We start from the raw sequence: 21313 nt of genomic DNA on the forward strand, positions 1-21313 counted from the left end.
GACCCGAGCGTTATTCGCCCGGAAAAGCTTGTCGAACAAATGGGCCCTTGGACTCAGGCCCGAGTGACCCAGGACAGCTGGTCGACACCGCAGGACCTCGGACCCAATCGCGTCACCCGGGACGCCTGGTCAACACCGCGGTCTCTCAAACCTAAAACCAAATCGCCCGGGACACCTAGTCGACCCGGCGGGATATCAGGCACGGGCCCAAGAGGTCAGGACAAAGGTCGACCGTGGGCCATCAGACCCACACTCGAGTCGCTAGGGAAAGTTGATCGAAACCGCGGGCACTTGGGCACAGCCGGAGTCGCCCGGGAGACCTGGTTGACCCCGCGGGCCGTCGGTCCAAAGCCCGAGTGTCCCAGGAGGGCTGGTTGACCCCGTGAGCCCTCGGAGTCAGGCCGGAGTCACCCGGGACCTCTGGCTGACACCGCGGGGCATCGGGCATGTGCCCGACACGCCCTGGAGATCTGGTCGACCCCGCGGGCCCTCGGACCTGGGCCCGAGTCGCCAAAGAAAACGGGTCGACCTCGCGGGCCCTCGGACAGGAGCGCGTGTTGCCCGGGACTGCCGGGCAAGCAAGCGGGCACTCGGACCCAAGCGTGAGTCGCCAGGGACAGCTGGTCGAACAAGCGGGCTTTCAGACACGGGTCCCAGTCGCCCAGGACAACTGGTGGATGCAGGTGGCCTTCGGGCATGGGCTGAGTGCCCCGGGACAGCTGGTCGACACCGCGGGCCCTCGGACCCGGGCCTGAGCTCCCGGGACAGCTGTTTGACCCCGCGGAACATCTGGCAAATTCCCAAGTCGCCCAGGACAGCAGGTAGACCGCGGGCCCTCGGACACAAACTTGAGTCGCCTGGCAGAGTTGGTCGACACTGCGGGCCCTCGGGCATGGGCCAGAGTCGACCCGGAGAGCTTGTTGACACTGTGGGCCATCGGAACAGAGTGCGATTTGCCCGGAAGGGCTTGTCGAACACTTGGGCCCACAGACCCAGGCCCGAGTGGCCTGGGACAGCTGCTCGACACAGCGGGCCCTCAGACCAAAGCGTGAGTCACCCGGGAGAGCTGCCTGACCCCGAGGGCTCTCGGACCCGGGCCCAAGTTGCCCGGGACAGCTGGTCGACCCCGAGGGCCTTCGGACCCGAGCCAGAGTTGCCCGGGACATCTGGTCGACCCCGTGGGCCCTCCGGCACAGTCCCGATTCACCCGGGACTGCTGGTCGACCCCGCGGGCCATAGGGCTCTGACCCGAGTCGCCCAGGACCGCAGGTCGCCCTCACAGGCCTTCCGATATGAGGCAGAGTCGTCCGGGAGTGCTGGTCGACCCCGGGAGTGCTCAGACCCAAGCGCGAGACGCCCGGGAAAGATGTTCGACACCGCGGGTCCTCGGGCACAGTCCCGAGTCGCCTGGGGAAGCTGGTCGACACTGCGGGCCCTCGGATTCGAGCGTGAGTCTCCGCGGGCACTTGGGCACGGCCGGAGTCGCCCGGGAGACCTGGTTGACCCCGCGGGCCGTCGGTCCAAAGCACGAGTGTCCCAGGAGGGCTGGTTGACCCCGTGAGCCCTCGGAGTCAGGCCGGAGTCACCCGGGACCTTTGGCTGACACCGCGGGGCATCGGGCATGTGCCCGACACGCCCTGGAGATCTGGTCGACCCCGCGGGCCCTCGGACACGGGCCCGAGTCGTGCGGGATAGCTGGTCTACACCGCAGGCACTCATACCCAAGCGTGAGTCGCCCGGGACAGCTAGTCGACCCCACGGGCCCTGGGGCACGGGCCCGAGTCGCCCCGGAGAGTTGGTCAACACCGCAGGCCCTCGAGCACCGGGCCGAGTCGCCCAATACAGGTGGTCGAACCCGCGGGCCCTCGGACCTGGGCCCGAGTCCCCAGGGACCGTTGGTCGACCCCGGGGTCCGTCGGACACAAGTGCGAGTCCTCTGGGACAGTTGTTCGACACCCGTGCCCTCAGGCACGGTCTCGAGTCACCTGGGACAGCTGGTCAACACCAAGGGATTTTTGGACACGGGCCAGAGTCACCAGGGACTGCTGGTCGACCCCGCGGGCCCTCGGAACAGGGCCCCAGTCGCCAGGGACTGCTGGTCGACCCCGCGGGCCCTCGGACCTGGGCCAATGTCGCACGGGACATAGGGTCGACCCCACGGGCCGTCGGACTCGAGTGAGAGTCTCCCGGGTCACCTGGTCGAACCCACGTGCCCTCGGACACAGGCCCGAGTGCCTGGGACATCTGGTCGACCGCGCAGGCCCTCGGACCCGGGCCCGAGTCCCACGGGACAACTGATCGACCCCTTAGGCCCTCGGACCCAGGCCCGAGTCACCCGGGACGGCCTGTTGACCCCACAGGCCCTCGGATCTGGGCCCAAGTCACCCGGGACAGCTGGTCGACCCCGCGGGTTAGCAGACCCGTGGCCGAGTCACACGGGAGGGGTGGTCGACACTGCGCGCCCTCGGGCTCTGGCCCGAGTCGCCCCAGGGGGTTTGTCGACACTGCGGGCCATCGGAACCGAGCACAATTTCCCCGGAAGAGCCTGTCGAACACATGGGCCCACAGACCCAGGCCCGAGTGGCCCGGGACAGCTGGTCGACCCCGCAGGACCTTGAACCCAAGCTTGAGTGGCCCTGGTCAGCTGGTCAAACCCGCGGGCCATAGGGCTCTGGCCCGAGTCGCCCAGGACCGCGGGTCGACATCACGGGCACTCGGACACGAGCCAGAGTTGTCCGGGAATGCTGGTCGACCCCGGGGGCCCTCCAACCCAAGCGCGAGACGCCCCGGAAAGATGTTTGACACCGCTGGCCCTCGGGCACAGTCCCGAGTCACCCGGGACAGCTGATCGGCCCCGCGGGCCTTCGGACACGGGCCTGAGTCCCCCGGGACAGCTGGTCGACCCCGCGGGCCATCGGACCCGAGCGTGAGTCACCCAGGAGAGCTGCTTGACACCGCGGGCTCTGGGTCCCGGGCCCAAGTCACCCTGGGGAGCTGGTCGACCCCTTGGGCCCTCGGACATGGGCCGGAAACGCCCGGGATATCTGGTCGACCCCGCGAGCCCTCAGGTACAGTCCCGTGTTGCCCGGGACAGCTGGTCCACACCGCGGGGCCTCGGTTTTGGGGCCGAGTCGCCAGGGACGCCGGGTCGACACTGTGGTATGTTCGACCAGGGCCAGAGTCGCCCTGGAAAGCTGGTCGACCCCGTGGGACTTCGGGCACGGGCCCGAGTCCCCCGGCACAGCTGGTCGAGCGCGGGCCCTCGGAACCGGTCCCTGGTGCCTGGGACCTCTGGTCGACCCCGTGGGCCCTCGGACACGGGCCCGAGTCACACGGGATAGCCGTTCAACCACGCATACCCTCGGACCCGGACCTGAGTCCCCCGGGACAGCTGGTAGACCCCGCGGGCCTTCGGACCCGATCGTGAGTCACCCAGGAGAGCTGCTTGACACCGCGGGCTCTGGGTCCCGGGCCCAAGTCACCCTGGGGAGCTGGTCGACCCCTTGGGCCCTCGGACATGGGCCGGAAACGCCCGGGATATCTGGTCGACCCCGCGAGCCCTCGGGTACAGTCCCGTGTTGCCCGGGACAGCTGGTCCACACCGCGGGGCCTCGGTTTTGGGGCCGAGTCGCCAGGGATGCCGGGTCGACACCGTGGTATGTTCGACCAGGGCCCGAGTCGCCCTGGAAAGCTGGTGGACCCCGCGGGCCATCGGACCCGAGCGTTATTCGCCCGGAAAAGCTTGTCGAACAAATGGGCCCTTGGACTCAGGCCCGAGTGACCCAGGACAGCTGGTCGACACCGCAGGACCTCGGACCCAATCGCGTCACCCGGGACGCCTGGTCAACACCGCGGTCTCTCAAACCTAAAACCAAATCGCCCGGGACACCTAGTCGACCCGGCGAGATATCAGGCACGGGCCCAAGAGGCCAGGACAGCAGGTCGACCGCGGGCCATCAGACCCACACTCGAGTCGCTAGGGAAAGTTGATCGAAACCGCGGGCACTTGGGCACGGCCGGAGTCGCCCGGGAGACCTGGTTGACCCCGCGGGCCGTCGGTCCAAAGCGCGAGTGTCCCAGGAGGGCTGGTTGACCCCGTGAGCCCTCGGAGTCAGACCAGAGTCGCCCGGGACCTCTGGCTGACACCGCGGGGCATCGGGCATGTGCCCGACACGCCCTGGAGATCTGGTCGACCCCGCGGGCCCTCGGACCCGGGCCCGAGTCGCCAAAGACATCGGGTCGACCTCGCGGGCCCTCGGACAGGAGCGCGTGTTGCCCGGGACTGCCGGTCAAGCCCGCGGGCACTCGGACCCAAGTGTGAGTCGCCAGGGACAGCTGGTCGAACAAGCGGGCTTTCAGACACGGGTCCGAGTCGCCCGGGACAACTGGTGGATGCGGCTGGCCTTCGGGCATGGGCTGAGTGCCCCGGGACAGCTGGTCGACACCGCGGGCCCTCGGACCCGGGCCTGAGTTCCCGGGACAGCTATTTGACCCCGCGGAACATCTGGCAAATTCCCAAGTCGCCCAGGACAGCAGGTAGACCGCGGGCCCTCGGACACAAACTTGAGTCGCCTGGCAGAGTTGGTCGACACTGCGGGCCCTCGGGCATGGGCCAGAGTCGACCCGGAGAGCTTGTTGACACTGTGGGCCATCGGAACAGGGTGCGATTTGCCCGGAAGGGCTTGTCGAACACTTGGGCCCACAGACCCAGGCCAGAGTGGCCTGGGACAGCTGCTCGACACCGCGGGCCCTCAGACCAAAGCGTGAGTCACCCGGGAGAGCTGCCTGACCCCGAGGGCTCTCGGACCCGGGCCCAAGTTGCCCGGGACAGCTGGTCTACCCCGAGGGCCTTCGGACCCGGGCCAGAGTTGCCCGGGACATCTGGTCGACCCCGTGGGCCCTCCGGCACAGTCCCTATTCACCCAGGACAGCTGGTCGACCCCGCGGGCCATAGGGCTCTGGCCCGAGTCGCCCAGGACCGCAGGTCGCCCTCACAGGCCTTCCGATATGAGGCAGAGTCGTCCGGGAGTGCTGGTCGACCCCGGGAGTGCTCAGACCCAAGCGCGAGACGCCCGGGAAAGATGTTCGACACCGCGGGTCCTCGGGCACAGTCCCGAGTCGCCTGGGGAATCTGGTCGACTCTGCGGGCCCTCGGATTCGAGCGTGAGTCTCCCGGGAGAGCTGGTCGACCCCGCGGGCCGTCGGTCCAAAGCTCGAGTGTCCCAGGAGTGCTGGTTGACCCCGTGGGCCCTCGGAGCCAGGCCGGAGTCGCCTGGGACCTCTGGTTGACACCGCGGGGCATCGGGCATGTGCCCGACACGCCCTGGAGATCTGCTCGACCCCGCGGGCCCTCGGACACGGGCCCGAGTCGTGCGGGATAGCTGGTCTACACCGCAGGCACTCATACCCAAGCGTGAGTCGCCCGGGACAGCTAGTCGACCCCACGGGCCCTGGGGCACGGGCCCGAGTCGCCCCTGAGAGTTGGTCAACACCGCAGGCCCTCGAGCACCGGGCCGAGTCGCCCAATACAGGTGGTCGAACCCGCGGGCCCTCGGACCTGGGCCCGAGTCCCCAGGGACCGTTGGTCGACCCCGGGGTCCGTCGGACACAAGTGCGAGTCCTCTGGGACAGTTGTTCGACACCCGTGCCCTCAGGCACGGTCTCGAGTCACCTGGGACAGCTGGTCAACACCAAGGGATTTTGGACACGGGCCCCAGTCACCAGGGACTGCTGGTCGACCCCGCGGGCCCTCGGAACAGGGCCCCAGTCGCCAGGGACTGCTGGTTGACCCTGCGGGCCCTGGGACCTGGGCCAATGCCGCACGGGACATAGGGTCGACCCCACGGGCCGTCGGACTCGAGTGACAGTCTCCCGGGTCACCTGGTCGAACCCACGGGCCCTCGGACACAGGCCCGAGTGCCTGGGACATCTGGTCGACCGCGCAGGCCCTCGGACCCGGGCCCGAGTCCCACGGGACAACTGATCGACCCCTTAGGCCCTCGGACCCAGGCCCGAGTCCCCTGGCACAGCTGGTCGACCACTCAGGCCCTCGGACCCAGGCCCGAGTCACCCGGGACAGCCTGTTGACCCCGCAGGCCCTCACATCTGGGCCCGAGTCACCCGGGACAGCTGGTCGACCCCGCGGGTTAGCAGACCCGGGGCCAAGTCACACGGGAGGGGTGGTCGACACTGCGTGCCCTCGGGCTCTGGCCCGAGTCGCCCCGGAGAGCTTGTCGACACTGCGGGCCATCGGAACCGAGCACAATTTCCCCGGAAGAGCCTGTCGAACTCATGGGCCCACAGACCCAGGCCCGAGTGGCCCGGGACAGCTGGTCGACCCCGCAGGACCTTGAACCCAAGCGCGAGTGGCCCGGGACAGCTGGTCGACGACACGGGCCCTGGGACATGGGCCGGAAACGCCCGGGATATCTGGTCGACGCCGCGAGCCCTCGGGTAAAGTCCCGTGTTGCCCGGGACAGCTGGACCACACCACGAGCCCTCAGTTTTGGGGCCGAGTCACCCGGGACGCCGAGTCGACACCGTGGTACATTCGACCAGGGCCAGAGTCGCCCTGGAAAGCTGGTCGACCCCGTGGGACTTCGGGCACGGGCCCGAGTCCCCCGGCACAGCTGGTCGAGCGCGGGCCCTCGGAACCGGTCCCTGGTGCCTGGGACCTCTGGTCGACCCCGTGGGCCCTCGGACACGGGCCCGAGTCACACGGGATAGCCGTTCAACCACGCAGGCCCTCGGACCCGGACCTGAGTCCCCCGGGACAGCTGGTCGACCCCGCGGGCCTTCGGACCCGATCGTGAGTCACCCAGGAGAGCTGCTTGACACCGCGGGCTCTGGGTCCCGGGCCCAAGTCACCCTGGGGAGCTGGTCGACCCCTTGGGCCCTCGGACATGGGCCGGAAACGCCCGGGATATCTGGTCGACCCCGCGAGCCCTCGGGTACAGTCCCGTGTTGCCCGGGACAGCTGGTCCACACCGCGGGGCCTCGGTTTTGGGGCCGAGTCGCCAGGGACGCCGGGTCGACACCGTGGTATGTTCGACCAGGGCCCGAGTCGCCCTGGAAAGCTGGTGGACCCCGCGGGCCATCGGACCCGAGCGTTATTTGCCCGGAAAAGCTTGTCGAACAAATGGGCCCTTGGACTCAGGCCCGAGTGACCCAGGACAGCTGGTCGACACCGCAGGACCTCGGACCCAATCGCGTCACCCGGGACGCCTGGTCAACACCGCGGTCTCTCAAACGTAAAACCAAATCGCCCGGGATACCTAGTCGACCCGGCGAGATATCAGGCACGGGCCAAAGAGGCCAGGACAGCAGGTCGACCGCGGGCCATCAGACCCACACTCGAGTCGCTAGGGAAAGTTGATCGAAACCGCGGGCACTTGGGCACGGCCGGAGTCGCCCGGGAGACCTGGTTGACCCCGCGGGCCGTCGGTCCAAAGCGCGAGTGTCCCAGGAGGGCTGGTTGACCCCGTGAGCCCTCGGAGTCAGACCGGAGTCGCCCGGGACCTCTGGCTGACACCGCGGGGCATCGGGCATGTGCCCGACACGCCCTGGAGATCTGGTCGACCCCGCGGGCCCTCGGACCCGGGCCCGAGTCTCCAAAGACATCGGGTCGACCTCGCGGGCCCTCGGACAGGAGCGCGTGTTGCCCGGGACTGCCGGTCAAGCCCGCGGGCACTCGGACCCAAGCGTGAGTCGCCAGGGACAGCTGGTCGAACAAGCGGGCTTTCAGACACGGGTCCGAGTCGCCCGGGACAACTGGTGGATGCGGCTGGCCTTCGGGCATGGGCTGAGTGCCCCGGGACAGCTGGTCGACACCGCGGGCCCTCGGACCCGGGCCTGAGTTCCCGGGACAGCTGTTTGACCCCGCGGAACATCTGGCAAATTCCCAAGTCGCCCAGGACAGCAGGTAGACCGCGGGCCCTCGGACACAAACTTGAGTCGCCTGGCAGAGTTGGTCGACACTGCGGGCCCTCGGGCATGGGCCAGAGTCGACCCGGAGAGCTTGTTGACACTGTGGGCCATCGGAACAGGGTGCGATTTGCCCGGAAGGGCTTGTCGAACACTTGGGCCCACAGACCCAGGCCCGATTGGCCTGGGACAGCGGCTCGACACCGCGGGCCCTCAGACCAAAGCGCGAGTCACCCGGGAGAGCTGCCTGACACCGCGGGCTCTCGGACCCGGGCCCAAGTTGCCCGGGACATCTGGTCGACCCCGTGGGCCCTCCGGCACAGTCCCGATTCACCCGGGACAGCTGGTCGACCCCGCGGGCCATAGGGCTCTGGCCCGAGTCGCCCAGGACCGCAGGTCGCCCTCACAGGCCTTCAGATATGAGGCAGAGTCGTCCGGGAGTGCTGGTCAACCCCGGGAGTGCTGAGACCCAAGCGCGAGACGCCCGGGAAAGATGTTCGACACCGCGGGTCCTCAGGCACAGTCCCGAGTCGCCTGGGGAAGCTGGTCGACACTGCGGGCCCTCGGATTCGAGCGTGAGTCGCCCGGGAGAGCTGGTCGACCCCGCGGGCCGTCGGTCCAAAGCACGAGTTTCCCAGGAGTGCTGGTTGACCCCGTGGGCCCTCGGAGCCAGGCCGGATTCGCCCAGGACCTCTGGTTGACACCGCGGGGCATCGGGCATGTGCCCGACACGCCCTGGAGATCTGCTCGACCCCGCGGGCCCTCGGACACGGGCCCGAGTCGTGCGGGATAGCTGGTCTACACCGCAGCCACGCGTACCCAAGCGTGAGTCGCCCGGGACAGCTAGTCGACCCCACGGGCCCTGGGGCACGGGCCCGAGTCGCCCCGGAGAGTTGGTCAACACCGCAGGCCCTCGAGCACCGGGCCGAGTCGCCCAATACAGGTGGTCGAACCCGCGGGCCCTCGGACCTGGGCCCGAGTCCCCAGGGACCGTTGGTCGACCCCGGGGTCCGTCGGACACAAGTGCGAGTCCTCTGGGACAGTTGTTCGACACCCGTGCCCTCAGGCACGGTCTCGAGTCACCTGGGACAGCTGGTCAACACCAAGGGATTTTGGACACGGGCCCCAGTCACCAGGGACTGCTGGTCGACCCCGCGGGCCCTCGGAACAGGGCCCCAGTCGCCAGGGACTGCTGGTTGACCCTGCGGGCCATGGGACCTGGGCCAATGCCGCACGGGACATAGGGTCGCCCCCACGGGCCGTCGGACACGAGTGAGAGTCTCCCGGGTCACCTGGTCAAACCCACGGGCCCTCGGACACAGGCCCGAGTGCCTGGGACATCTGGTCGACCGCGCAGGCCCTCGGACCCGGGCCCGAGTCCCACGGGACAACTGATCGACCCCTTAGGCCCTCGGACCCAGGCCCGAGTCCCCTGGCACAGCTGGTCGACCACTCAGGCCCTCGGACCCAGGCCCGAGTCACCCGGGACAGCCTGTTGACCCCGCAAGCCCTCACATCTGGGCCCGAGTCGCCCTGGAAAGCTGGTGGACCCCGCGGGCCATCGGACCCGAGCGTTATTCGCCCGGAAAAGCTTGTCGAACAAATGGGCCCTTGGACTCAGGCCCGAGTGACCCAGGACAGCTGGTCGACACCGCAGGACCTCGGACCCAATCGCGTCACCCGGGACGCCTGGTCAACACCGCGGTCTCTCAAACCTAAAACCAAATCGCCCGGGACACCTAGTCGACCCGGCGGGATATCAGGCACGGGCCCAAGAGGTCAGGACAGCAGGTCGACCGCGGGCCATCAGACCCACACTCGAGTCGCTAGGGAAAGTTGATCGAAACCGCGGGCACTTGGGCACGGCCGGAGTCGCCCGGGAGACCTGGTTGACCCCGCGGGCCGGCGGTCCAAAGCGCGAGTGTCCCAGGAGGGCTGGTTGACCCCGTGAGCCCTCGGAGTCAGACCGGAGTCACCCGGGACCTCTGGTTGACACCGCGGGGCATCGGGCATGTGCCCGACACGCCCTGGAGATCTGGTCGACCCCGCGGGCCCTCGGACCCGGGCCCGAGTCGCCAAAGAAAACGGGTCGACCTCAAGGGGCCCGGGACAGGAGCGCGTGTTGCCCGGGACTGCCGGTCGAGCCCGCGGGCACTCGGACCCAAGCGTGATTCGCCAGGGACAGCTGGTCGAACAAGCGGGCTTTCAGACACGGGTCCCAGTCGCCCGGGACAACTGGTGGATGCGGCTGGCCTTCGGGCATGGGCTGAGTGCCCCGGGACAGCTGGTCGACACCGCGGGCCCTCGGACACGGGCCTGAGTTCCCGGGACAGCTGTTTGACCCCGCGGAATATCTGGCAAATTCCCAAGTCGCCCAGGACAGCAGGTAGACCGCGGGCCCTCGGACACAAACTTGAGTCGCCTGGCAGAGTTGGTCGACACTGCGGGCCCTCGGGCATGGGCCAGAGTCGACCCGGAGAGCTTGTTGACACTGTGGGCCATCGGAACAGGGTGCGATTTGCCCGGAAGGGCTTGTCGAACACTTGGGCCCACAGACCCAGGCCAGAGTGGCCTGGGACAGTTGCTCGACACCGCGGCCCCTCACCAAAGCGCGAGTCACCCGGGAGAGCTGCCTGACACCGAGGGCTCTCGGACCTGGGCCCAAGTTGCCCGGGACATCTGGTCGACCCCGTGGGCCTTCGGACCCGGGCCAGAGTTGCCCGGGACATCTGGTCGACCCCGTGGGCCATCCGGCACAGTCCCGATTCACCCAGGACAGCTGGTCGACCCCGCGGGCCATAGGGCTCTGGCCCGAGTCGCCCAGGACCGCAGGTCGCCCTCACAGGCCTTCAGATATGAGGCAGAGTCGTCCGGGAGTGCTGGTCGACCCCGGGAGTGCTCAGACCCAAGCGCGAGACGCCCGGGAAAGATGTTCGACACCGCGGGTCCTCGGGCACAGTCCCGAGTCGCCTGGGAAGCTGGTCGACACTGCGGGCCCTCGGATTCGAGCGTGAGTCTCCCGGGAGAGCTGGTCGACCCTGCGGGCCGTCAGTGCAAAGCTCGAGTGTCCCAGGAGTGCTGGTTGACCCCGTGGGCCCTCGGAGCCAGGCCGGAGTCGCCCGGGACCTCTGGTTGACACCGCGGGGCATCGGGCATGTGCCCGACACGCCCTGGAGATCTGGTCGACCCCGCGGGCCCTCGGACACGGGCCCGAGTCGTGCGGGATAGCTGGTCTACACCGCAGGCGCTCATACCCAAGCGTGAGTCGCCCGGGACAGCTAGTCGATCCCACGGGCCCTGGGGCACGGGCCCGAGTCGCCCCGGAGAGTTGGTCAACACCGCAGGCCCTCGAGCACCGGGCCGAGTCGCCCAATACAGGTGGTCGAACCCGCGGGCCCTCGGACCTGGGCCCGAGTCCCCAGGGACCGTTGGTCGACCCCGGGGTCCGTCGGACACAAGTGCGAGTCCTCTGGGACAGTTGTTCGACACCCGTGCCCTCAGGCACGGTCTCGAGTCACCTGGGACAGCTGGTCAACACCAAGGGATTTTGGACACGGGCCCCAGTCACCAGGGACTGCTGGTCGACCCCGCGGGCCCTCGGAACAGGGCCCCAGTCGCCAGGGACTGCTGGTTGACCCTGCGGGCCCTGGGACCTGGGCCAATGCCGCACGGGACATAGGGTCGACCCCACGGGCCGTCGGACTCGAGTGAGAGTCTCCCGGGTCACCTGGTCGAACCCACGGGCCCTCGGACACAGGCCCGAGTGCCTGGGACATCTGGTCGACCGCGCAGGCCCTCGGACCCGGGCCCGAGTCCCACGGGACAACTGATCGACCCCTTAGGCCCTCGGACCCAGGCCCGAGTCCCCTGGCACAGCTGGTCGACCACTCAGGCCCTCGGACCCAGGCCCGAGTCACCCGGGACAGCCTGTTGACCCCGCAGGCCCTCACATCTGGGCCCGAGTCACCCGGGACAGCTGGTCGACCCCGCGGGTTAGCAGACCCGGGGCCGAGTCACACGGGAGGGGTGGTCGACACTGCGTGCCCTCGGGCTCTGGCCCGAGTCGCCCCGGAGAGCTTGACGACACTGCGGGCCATCGGAACCGAGCACAATTTCCCCGGAAGAGCCTGTCGAACTCATGGGCCCACAGACCCAGGCCCGAGTGGCCCGGGACAGCTGGTCGACCCCGCAGGACCTTGAACCCAAGCGCGAGTGGCCCGGGACAGCTGGTCGACGACACGGGCCCTGGGACATGGGCCGGAAACGCCCGGGATATCTGGTCGACCCCGCGAGGCCTCGGGTACAGTCCCGTGTTGCCCGGGACAGCTGGACCACACCACGAGCCCTCAGTTTTGGGGCCGAGTCACCCGGGACGCCGAGTCGACACCGTGGTACGTTCGACCAGGGCCAGAGTCGCCCTGGAAAGCTGGTCGACCCTGTGGGACTTCGGGCACGGGCCCGAGTCCCCTGGCACAGCTGGTCGAGCGCGGGCCCTCGGAACCGGTCCCTGGTGCCTGGGACCTCTGGTCGACCCCGTGGGCCCTCGGACACGGGCCCGAGTCACACGGGATAGCTGTTCAACCACGCAGGCCCTCGGACCCAGACCTGAGTCCCCCGGGACAGCTGGTCGACCCCGTGGGCCTTCGGACACGGGCCTGAGTCCCCCGGGACAGCTGGTCGACCCCGTGGGCCTTCGGACACGGGCCTGAGTCCCCTGGGACAGCTGGTCGACCCCGCGGGCCATCGGACCCGATCGTGAGTCACCCAGGAGAGCTGCTTGACACCGCGGGCTCTGGGTCCCGGGCCCAAGTCACCCTGGGGAGCTGGTCGACCCCTTGGGCCCTCGGACATGGGCCGGAAATGCCCGGGATATCTGGTCGACGCCGCGAGCCCTCGGGTACAGTCCCGTGTTGCCCGGGACAGCTGGTCCACACCGCGAGGCCTCGGTTTTGGGGCCGAGTCTCCAGGGACGCCGGGTCGACACCGTGGTATGTTCGACCAGGGCCCCAGTCGCCCTGGAAAGCTGGTGGACCCCGCGGGCCATCGGACCCGAGCGTTATTCGCCCGGAAAAGCTTGTCGAACAAATGGGCCCTTGGACTCAGGCCCGAGTGACCCAGGACAGCTGGTCGACACCGCAGGACCTCGGACCCAATCGCGTCACCCGGGACGCCTGGTCAACACCGCGGTCTCTCAAACCTAAAACCAAATCGCCCGGGACACCTAGTCGACCCGGCGGGATATCAGGCACGGGCCCAAGAGGTCAGGACAGCAGGTCGACCGCGGGCCATCAGACCCACACTCGAGTCGCTAGGGAAAGTTGATCGAAACCGCGGGCACTTGGGCACGGCCGGAGTCGCCCGGGAGACCTGGTTGACCCCGCGGGCCGTCGGTCCAAAGCGCGAGTGTCCCAGGAGGGCTGGTTGACCCCGTGAGCCCTCGGAGTCAGACCGGAGTCACCCGGGACCTCTGGTTGACACCGCGGGGCATCGGGCATGTGCCCGACACGCCCTGGAGATCTGGTCGACCCCGCGGGCCCTCGGACCCGGGCCCGAGTCGCCAAAGAAAACGGGTCGACCTCAAGGGGCCCGGGACAGGAGCGCGTGTTGCCCGGGACTGCCGGTCAAGCCCGCGGGCACTCGGACTCAAGCGTGAGTCGCCAGGGACAGCTGGTCGAACAAGCGGGCTTTCAGACACGGGTCCCAGTCGCCCGGGACAACTGGTGGATGCGGCTGGCCTTCGGGCATGGGCTGAATGCCCCGGGACAGCTGGTCGGCACCGCGGGCCCTCGGACCCGGGCCTGAGTTCCCGGGACAGCTGTTTGACCCCGCGGAACATCTGGCAAATTCCCAAGTCGCCCAGGACAGCAGGTAGACCGCGGGCCCTCGGACACAAACTTGAGTCGCCTGGCAGAGTTGGTCGACACTGCGGGCCCTCGGGCATGGGCCAGACTCGACCCGGAGAGCTTGTTGACACTGTGGGCCATCGGAACAGGGTGCGATTTGCCCGGAAGGGCTTGTCGAACACTTGGGCCCACAGACCCAGGCCCGAGTGGTCTGGGACAGCTGCTCGACACCGCGGGCCCTCAGACCAAAGCGCGAGTCACCCGGGAGAGCTGCCTGACCCCGAGGGCTCTCGGACCCGGGCCCAAGTTGCCCGGGACATCTGGTCGACCCCGTGGGCCCTCCGGCACAGTCCCGATTCACCCGGGACAGCTGGTCGACCCCGCGGGCCATAGGGCTCTGGCCCGAGTCGCCCAGGACCGCAGGTCGCCCTCACAGGCCTTCAGATATGAGGCAGAGTCGTCCGGGAGTGCTGGTCAACCCCGGGAGTGCTGAGACCCAAGCGCGAGACGCCCGGGAAAGATGTTCGACACCGCGGGTCCTCGGGCACAGTCCCGAGTCGCCTGGGGAAGCTGGTCGACACTGCGGGCCCTCGGATTCGAGCGTGAGTCTCCCGGGAGAGCTGGTCGACCCCGCGGGCGGTCGGTCCAAAGCACGAGTGTCCCAGGAGTGCTGGTTGACCCCGTGGGCCCTCGGAGCCAGGCCGGAGTCGCCAGGGACCTCTGGTTGACACCGCGGGGCATCGGGCATGTGCCCGACACGCCCTGGAGATCTGCTCGACCCCGCGGGCCCTCGGAACAGGGCCCGAGTCGTGCGGGATAGCTGGTCTACACCGCAGCCACGCGTACCCAAGCGTGAGTCGCCCGGGACAGCTAGTCGACCCCACGGGCCCTGGGGCACGGGCCCGAGTCGCCCCGGAGAGTTGGTCAACACCGCAGGCCCTCGATCACCGGGCCGAGTCGCCCAATACAGGTGGTCGAACCCGCGGGCCCTCGGACCTGGGCCCGAGTCCCCAGGGACCGTTGGTCGACCCCGGGGTCCGTCGGACACAAGTGCGAGTCCTCTGGGACAGTTGTTCGACACCCGTGCCCTCAGGCACGGTCTCGAGTCACCTGGGACAGCTGGTCAACACCAAGGGATTTTGGACACGGGCCCCAGTCACCAGGGACTGCTGGTCGACCCCGCGGGCCCTCGGAACAGGGCCCCAGTCGCCAGGGACTGCTGGTTGACCCTGCGGGCCCTGGGACCTGGGCCAATGCCGCACGGGATATAGGGTCGCCCCCACGGGCCGTCGGACTCGAGTGAGAGTCTCCCGGGTCACCTGGTCAAACCCACGGGCCCTCGGACACAGGCCCGAGTGCCTGGGACATCTGGTCGACTGCGCAGGCCCTCGGACCCGGGCCCGAGTCCCACGGGACAACTGATCGACCCCTTAGGCCCTCGGACCCAGGCCCGAGTCCCCTGGCACAGCTGGTCGACCACTCAGGCCCTCGGACCCAGGCCCGAGTCACCCGGGACAGCCTGTTGACCCCGCAGGCCCTCACATCTGGGCCCGAGTCACCCGGGACAGCTGGTCGACCCCGCGGGTTTGCAGACCCGGGGCCAAGTCACACGGGAGGGGTGGTCGACACTGCGTGCCCTCGGGCTCTGGCCCGAGTCGCCCCGGAGAGCTTGTCGACACTGCGGGCCATCGGAACCGAGCACAATTTCCCCGGAAGAGCCTGTCGAACTCATGGGCCCACAGACCCAGGCCCGAGTGGCCCGGGACAGCTGGTCGACCCCGCAGGACATTGAACCCAAGCGAGAGTGGCCCGGGACAGCTGGTCGACGACACGGGCCCTGGGACATGGGCCGGAAACGCCCGGGATATCTGGTCGACCCCGCGAGGCCTCGGGTACAGTCCCGTGTTGCCCGGGACAGCTGGACCACACCACGAGCCCTCAGTTGTGGGGCCGAGACACCCGGGTCGCCGAGTCGACACCGTGGTACGTTCGACCAGGGCCAGAGTCGCCCTGGAAAGCTGGTCGACCCCGTGGGACTTCGGGCACGGGCCCGAGTCCCCCGGCACAGCTGGTCGAGCGCGGGCCCTCGGAACCGGTCCCTGGTGCCTGGGACCTCTGGTCGACCCCGTGGGCCCTCGGACACGGGCCCGAGTCACACGGGATAGCTGGTCGACCCCACGGGCCATCGGACCCGATCGTGAGTCACCCAGGAGAGCTGCTTGACACCGCGGGCTCTGGGTCCCGGGCCCAAGTCACCCTGGGGAGCTGGTCGACCCCTTGGGCCCTTGGACATGGGCCGGAAACGCCCGGGATATCTGGTCGACCCCGCGAGCCCTCGGGTACAGTCCCGTGTTGCCCGGGACAGCTGGTCCACACCGCGGGGCCTCGGTTTTGGGGCCAAGTCTCCAGGGACGCCGGGTCGACACCGGGGTATGTTCGACCAGGGCCCGAGTCGCCCTGGAAAGCTGGTGGACCCCGCGGGCCATCGGACCCGAGCGTTATTCGCCCGGAAAAGCTTGTCGAACAAATGGGCCCTTGGACTCAGGCCCGAGTGACCCAGGACAGCTGGTCGACACCGCAGGACCTCGGACCCAATCGCGTCACCCGGGACGCCTGGTCAACACCGCGGTCTCTCAAACCTAAAACCAAATCGCCCGGGACACCTAGTCGACCCGGCGGGATATCAGGCAAGGGCCCAAGAGGTCAGGACAGCAGGTCGACCGCGGGCCATCAGACCCACACTCGAGTCGCTAGGGAAAGTTGATCGAAACCGCGGGCACTTGGGCACGGCCGGAGTCGCCCGGGAGACCTGGTTGACCCCGTGGGCCGTCGGTCCAAAGCGCGAATGTCCCAGGAGGGCTGGTTGACCCCGTGAGCCCTCGGAGTCAGACCGGAGTCGCCCGGGACCTCTGGCTGACACCGCGGGGCATCGGGCATGTGCCCGACACGCCCTGGAGATCTGGTCGACCCCGCAGGCCCTCGGACCCGGGCCCGAGTCGCCAAAGACATCGGGTCGACCTCGCAGGCCCTCGGACAGGAGCGCGTGTTGCCCGGGACTGCCGGTGAAGCCCGCAGGCACTCGGACCCAAGCGTGAGTCGCCAGGGACAGCTGGTCGAACAAGCGGGCTTTCAGACACGGGTCCGAGTCGCCCGGGACAACTGGTGGATGCGGCTGGCCTTCGGGCATGGGCTGAGTGCCCCGGGACAGCTGGTCGACACCGCGGGCCCTCGGACACGGGCCTGAGTTCCCGGGACAGCTGTTTGACTCCGCGGAATATCTGGCAAATTCCCAAGTCGCCCAGGACAGCAGGTAGACCGCGGGCCCTCGGACACAAACTTGAGTCGCCTGGCAGAGTTGGTCGACACTGCGGGCCCTCGGGCATGGGCCAGAGTCGACCCGGAGAGCTTGTTGACACTGTGGGCCATCGGAACAGGGTGCGATTTGCCCGGAAGGGCTTGTCGAACACTTGGGCCCACAGACCCAGGCCAGAGTGGCCTGGGACAGTTGCTCGACACCGCGGCCCCTCACCAAAGCGCGAGTCACCCGGGAGAGCTGCCTGACACCGAGGGCTCTCGGACCTGGGCCCAAGTTGCCCGGGACATCTGGTCGACCCCGTGGGCCTTCGGACCCGGGCCAGAGTTGCCCGGGACATCTGGTCGACCCCGTGGGCCATCCGGCACAGTCCCGATTCACCCAGGACAGCTGGTCGACCCCGCGGGCCATAGGGCTCTGGCCCGAGTCGCCCAGGACCGCAGGTCGCCCTCACAGGCCTTCAGATATGAGGCAGAGTCGTCCGGGAGTGCTGGTCGACCCCGGGAGTGCTCAGACCCAAGCGCGAGACGCCCGGGAAAGATGTTCGACACCGCGGGTCCTCGGGCACAGTCCCGAGTCGCCTGGGAAGCTGGTCGACACTGCGGGCCCTCGGATTCGAGCGTGAGTCTCCCGGGAGAGCTGGTCGACCCTGCGGGCCGTCAGTGCAAAGCTCGAGTGTCCCAGGAGTGCTGGTTGACCCCGTGGGCCCTCGGAGCCAGGCCGGAGTCGCCCGGGACCTCTGGTTGACACCGCGGGGCATCGGGCATGTGCCCGACACGCCCTGGAGATCTGGTCGACCCCGCGGGCCCTCGGACACGGGCCCGAGTCGTGCGGGATAGCTGGTCTACACCGCAGGCGCTCATACCCAAGCGTGAGTCGCCCGGGACAGCTAGTCGATCCCACGGGCCCTGGGGCACGGGCCCGAGTCGCCCCGGAGAGTTGGTCAACACCGCAGGCCCTCGAGCACCGGGCCGAGTCGCCCAATACAGGTGGTCGAACCCGCGGGCCCTCGGACCTGGGCCCGAGTCCCCAGGGACCGTTGGTCGACCCCGGGGTCCGTCGGACACAAGTGCGAGTCCTCTGGGACAGTTGTTCGACACCCGTGCCCTCAGGCACGGTCTCGAGTCACCTGGGACAGCTGGTCAACACCAAGGGATTTTGGACACGGGCCCCAGTCACCAGGGACTGCTGGTCGACCCCGCGGGCCCTCGGAACAGGGCCCCAGTCGCCAGGGACTGCTGGTTGACCCTGCGGGCCCTGGGACCTGGGCCAATGCCGCACGGGACATAGGGTCGACCCCACGGGCCGTCGGACTCGAGTGAGAGTCTCCCGGGTCACCTGGTCGAACCCACGGGCCCTCGGACACAGGCCCGAGTGCCTGGGACATCTGGTCGACCGCGCAGGCCCTCGGACCCGGGCCCGAGTCCCACGGGACAACTGATCGACCCCTTAGGCCCTCGGACCCAGGCCCGAGTCCCCTGGCACAGCTGGTCGACCACTCAGGCCCTCGGACCCAGGCCCGAGTCACCCGGGACAGCCTGTTGACCCCGCAGGCCCTCACATCTGGGCCCGAGTTACCCGGGACAGCTGGTCGACCCCGCGGGTTAGCAGACCCGGGGCCGAGTCACACGGGAGGGGTGGTCGACACTGCGTGCCCTCGGGCTCTGGCCCGAGTCGCCCCGGAGAGCTTGACGACACTGCGGGCCATCGGAACCGAGCACAATTTCCCCGGAAGAGCCTGTCGAACTCATGGGCCCACAGACCCAGGCCCGAGTGGCCCGGGACAGCTGGTCGACCCCGCAGGACCTTGAACCCAAGCGCGAGTGGCCCGGGACAGCTGGTCGACGACACGGGCCCTGGGACATGGGCCGGAAACGCCCGGGATATCTGGTCGACCCCGCGAGGCCTCGGGTACAGTCCCGTGTTGCCCGGGACAGCTGGACCACACCACGAGCCCTCAGTTTTGGGGCCGAGTCACCCGGGACGCCGAGTCGACACCGTGGTACGTTCGACCAGGGCCAGAGTCGCCCTGGAAAGCTGGTCGACCCTGTGGGACTTCGGGCACGGGCCCGAGTCCCCTGGCACAGCTGGTCGAGCGCGGGCCCTCGGAACCGGTCCCTGGTGCCTGGGACCTCTGGTCGACCCCGTGGGCCCTCGGACACGGGCCCGAGTCACACGGGATAGCTGTTCAACCACGCAGGCCCTCGGACCCAGACCTGAGTCCCCCGGGACAGCTGGTCGACCCCGTGGGCCTTCGGACACGGGCCTGAGTCCCCCGGGACAGCTGGTCGACCCCGTGGGCCTTCGGACACGGGCCTGAGTCCCCTGGGACAGCTGGTCGACCCCGCGGGCCATCGGACCCGATCGTGAGTCACCCAGGAGAGCTGCTTGACACCGCGGGCTCTGGGTCCCGGGCCCAAGTCACCCTGGGGAGCTGGTCGACCCCTTGGGCCCTCGGACATGGGCCGGAAATGCCCGGGATATCTGGTCGACGCCGCGAGCCCTCGGGTACAGTCCCGTGTTGCCCGGGACAGCTGGTCCACACCGCGAGGCCTCGGTTTTGGGGCCGAGTCTCCAGGGACGCCGGGTCGACACCGTGGTATGTTCGACCAGGGCCCCAGTCGCCCTGGAAAGCTGGTGGACCCCGCGGGCCATCGGACCCGAGCGTTATTCGCCCGGAAAAGCTTGTCGAACAAATGGGCCCTTGGACTCAGGCCCGAGTGACCCAGGACAGCTGGTCGACACCGCAGGACCTCGGACCCAATCGCGTCACCCGGGACGCCTGGTCAACACCGCGGTCTCTCAAACCTAAAACCAAATCGCCCGGGACACCTAGTCGACCCGGCGGGATATCAGGCACGGGCCCAAGAGGTCAGGACAGCAGGTCGACCGCGGGCCATCAGACCCACACTCGAGTCGCTAGGGAAAGTTGATCGAAACCGCGGGCACTTGGGCACGGCCGGAGTCGCCCGGGAGACCTGGTTGACCCCGCGGGCCGTCGGTCCAAAGCGCGAGTGTCCCAGGAGGGCTGGTTGACCCCGTGAGCCCTCGGAGTCAGACCGGAGTCACCCGGGACCTCTGGTTGACACCGCGGGGCATCGGGCATGTGCCCGACACGCCCTGGAGATCTGGTCGACCCCGCGGGCCCTCGGACCCGGGCCCGAGTCGCCAAAGAAAACGGGTCGACCTCAAGGGGCCCGGGACAGGAGCGCGTGTTGCCCGGGACTGCCGGTCAAGCCCGCGGGCACTCGGACCCAAGCGTGATTCGCCAGGGACAGCTGGTCGAACAAGCGGGCTTTCAGACACGGGTCCCAGTCGCCCGGGACAACTGGTGGATGCGGCTGGCCTTCGGGCATGGGCTGAATGCCCCGGGACAGCTGGTCGGCACCGCGGGCCCTCGGACCCGGGCCTGAGTTCCCGGGACAGCTGTTTGACCCCGCGGAACATCTGGCAAATTCCCAAGTCGCCCAGGACAGCAGGTAGACCGCGGGCCCTCGGACACAAACTTGAGTCGCCTGGCAGAGTTGGTCGACACTGCGGGCCCTCGGGCATGGGCCAGACTCGACCCGGAGAGCTTGTTGACACTGTGGGCCATCGGAACAGGGTGCGATTTGCCCGGAAGGGCTTGTCGAACACTTGGGCCCACAGACCCAGGCCCGAGTGGCCTGGGACAGCTGCTCGACACCGCGGCCCCTCAGACCAAAGCGCGAGTCACCCGGGAGAGCTGCCTGACCCCGAGGGCTCTCGGACCCGGGCCCAAGTTGCCCGGGACATCTGGTCGACCCCGTGGGCCCTCCGGCACAGTCCCGATTCACCCGGGACAGCTGGTCGACCCCGCGGGCCATAGGGCTCTGGCCCGAGTCGCCCAGGACCGCAGGTCGCCCTCACAGGCCTTCAGATATGAGGCAGAGTCGTCCGGGAGTGCTGGTCAACCCCGGGAGTGCTCAGACCCAAGCGCGAGACGCCCGGGAAAGATGTTCGACACCGCGGGTCCTCGGGCACAGTCCCGAGTCGCCTGGGGAAGCTGGTCGACACTGCGGGCCCTCGGATTCGAGCGTGAGTCTCCCGGGAGAGCTGGTCGACCCCGCGGGCCGTCGGTCCAAAGCACGAGTGTCCCAGGAGTGCTGGTTGACCCCGTGGGCCCTCGGAGCCAGGCCGGAGTCGCCAGGGACCTCTGGTTGACACCGCGGGGCATCGGGCATGTGCCCGACACGCCCTGGAGATCTGCTCGACC

The sequence above is a fragment of the Sus scrofa genome, chromosome 5, assembly GCF_054392235.1.
Source record: "Sus scrofa isolate SSC_HxYL_T2T_F1_AM1 chromosome 5, Sscrofa_HxYL_maternal_Yorkshire_Landrace_v2.0, whole genome shotgun sequence".
In the NCBI taxonomy this organism is placed as follows: Eukaryota; Metazoa; Chordata; class Mammalia; order Artiodactyla; family Suidae; genus Sus; species Sus scrofa.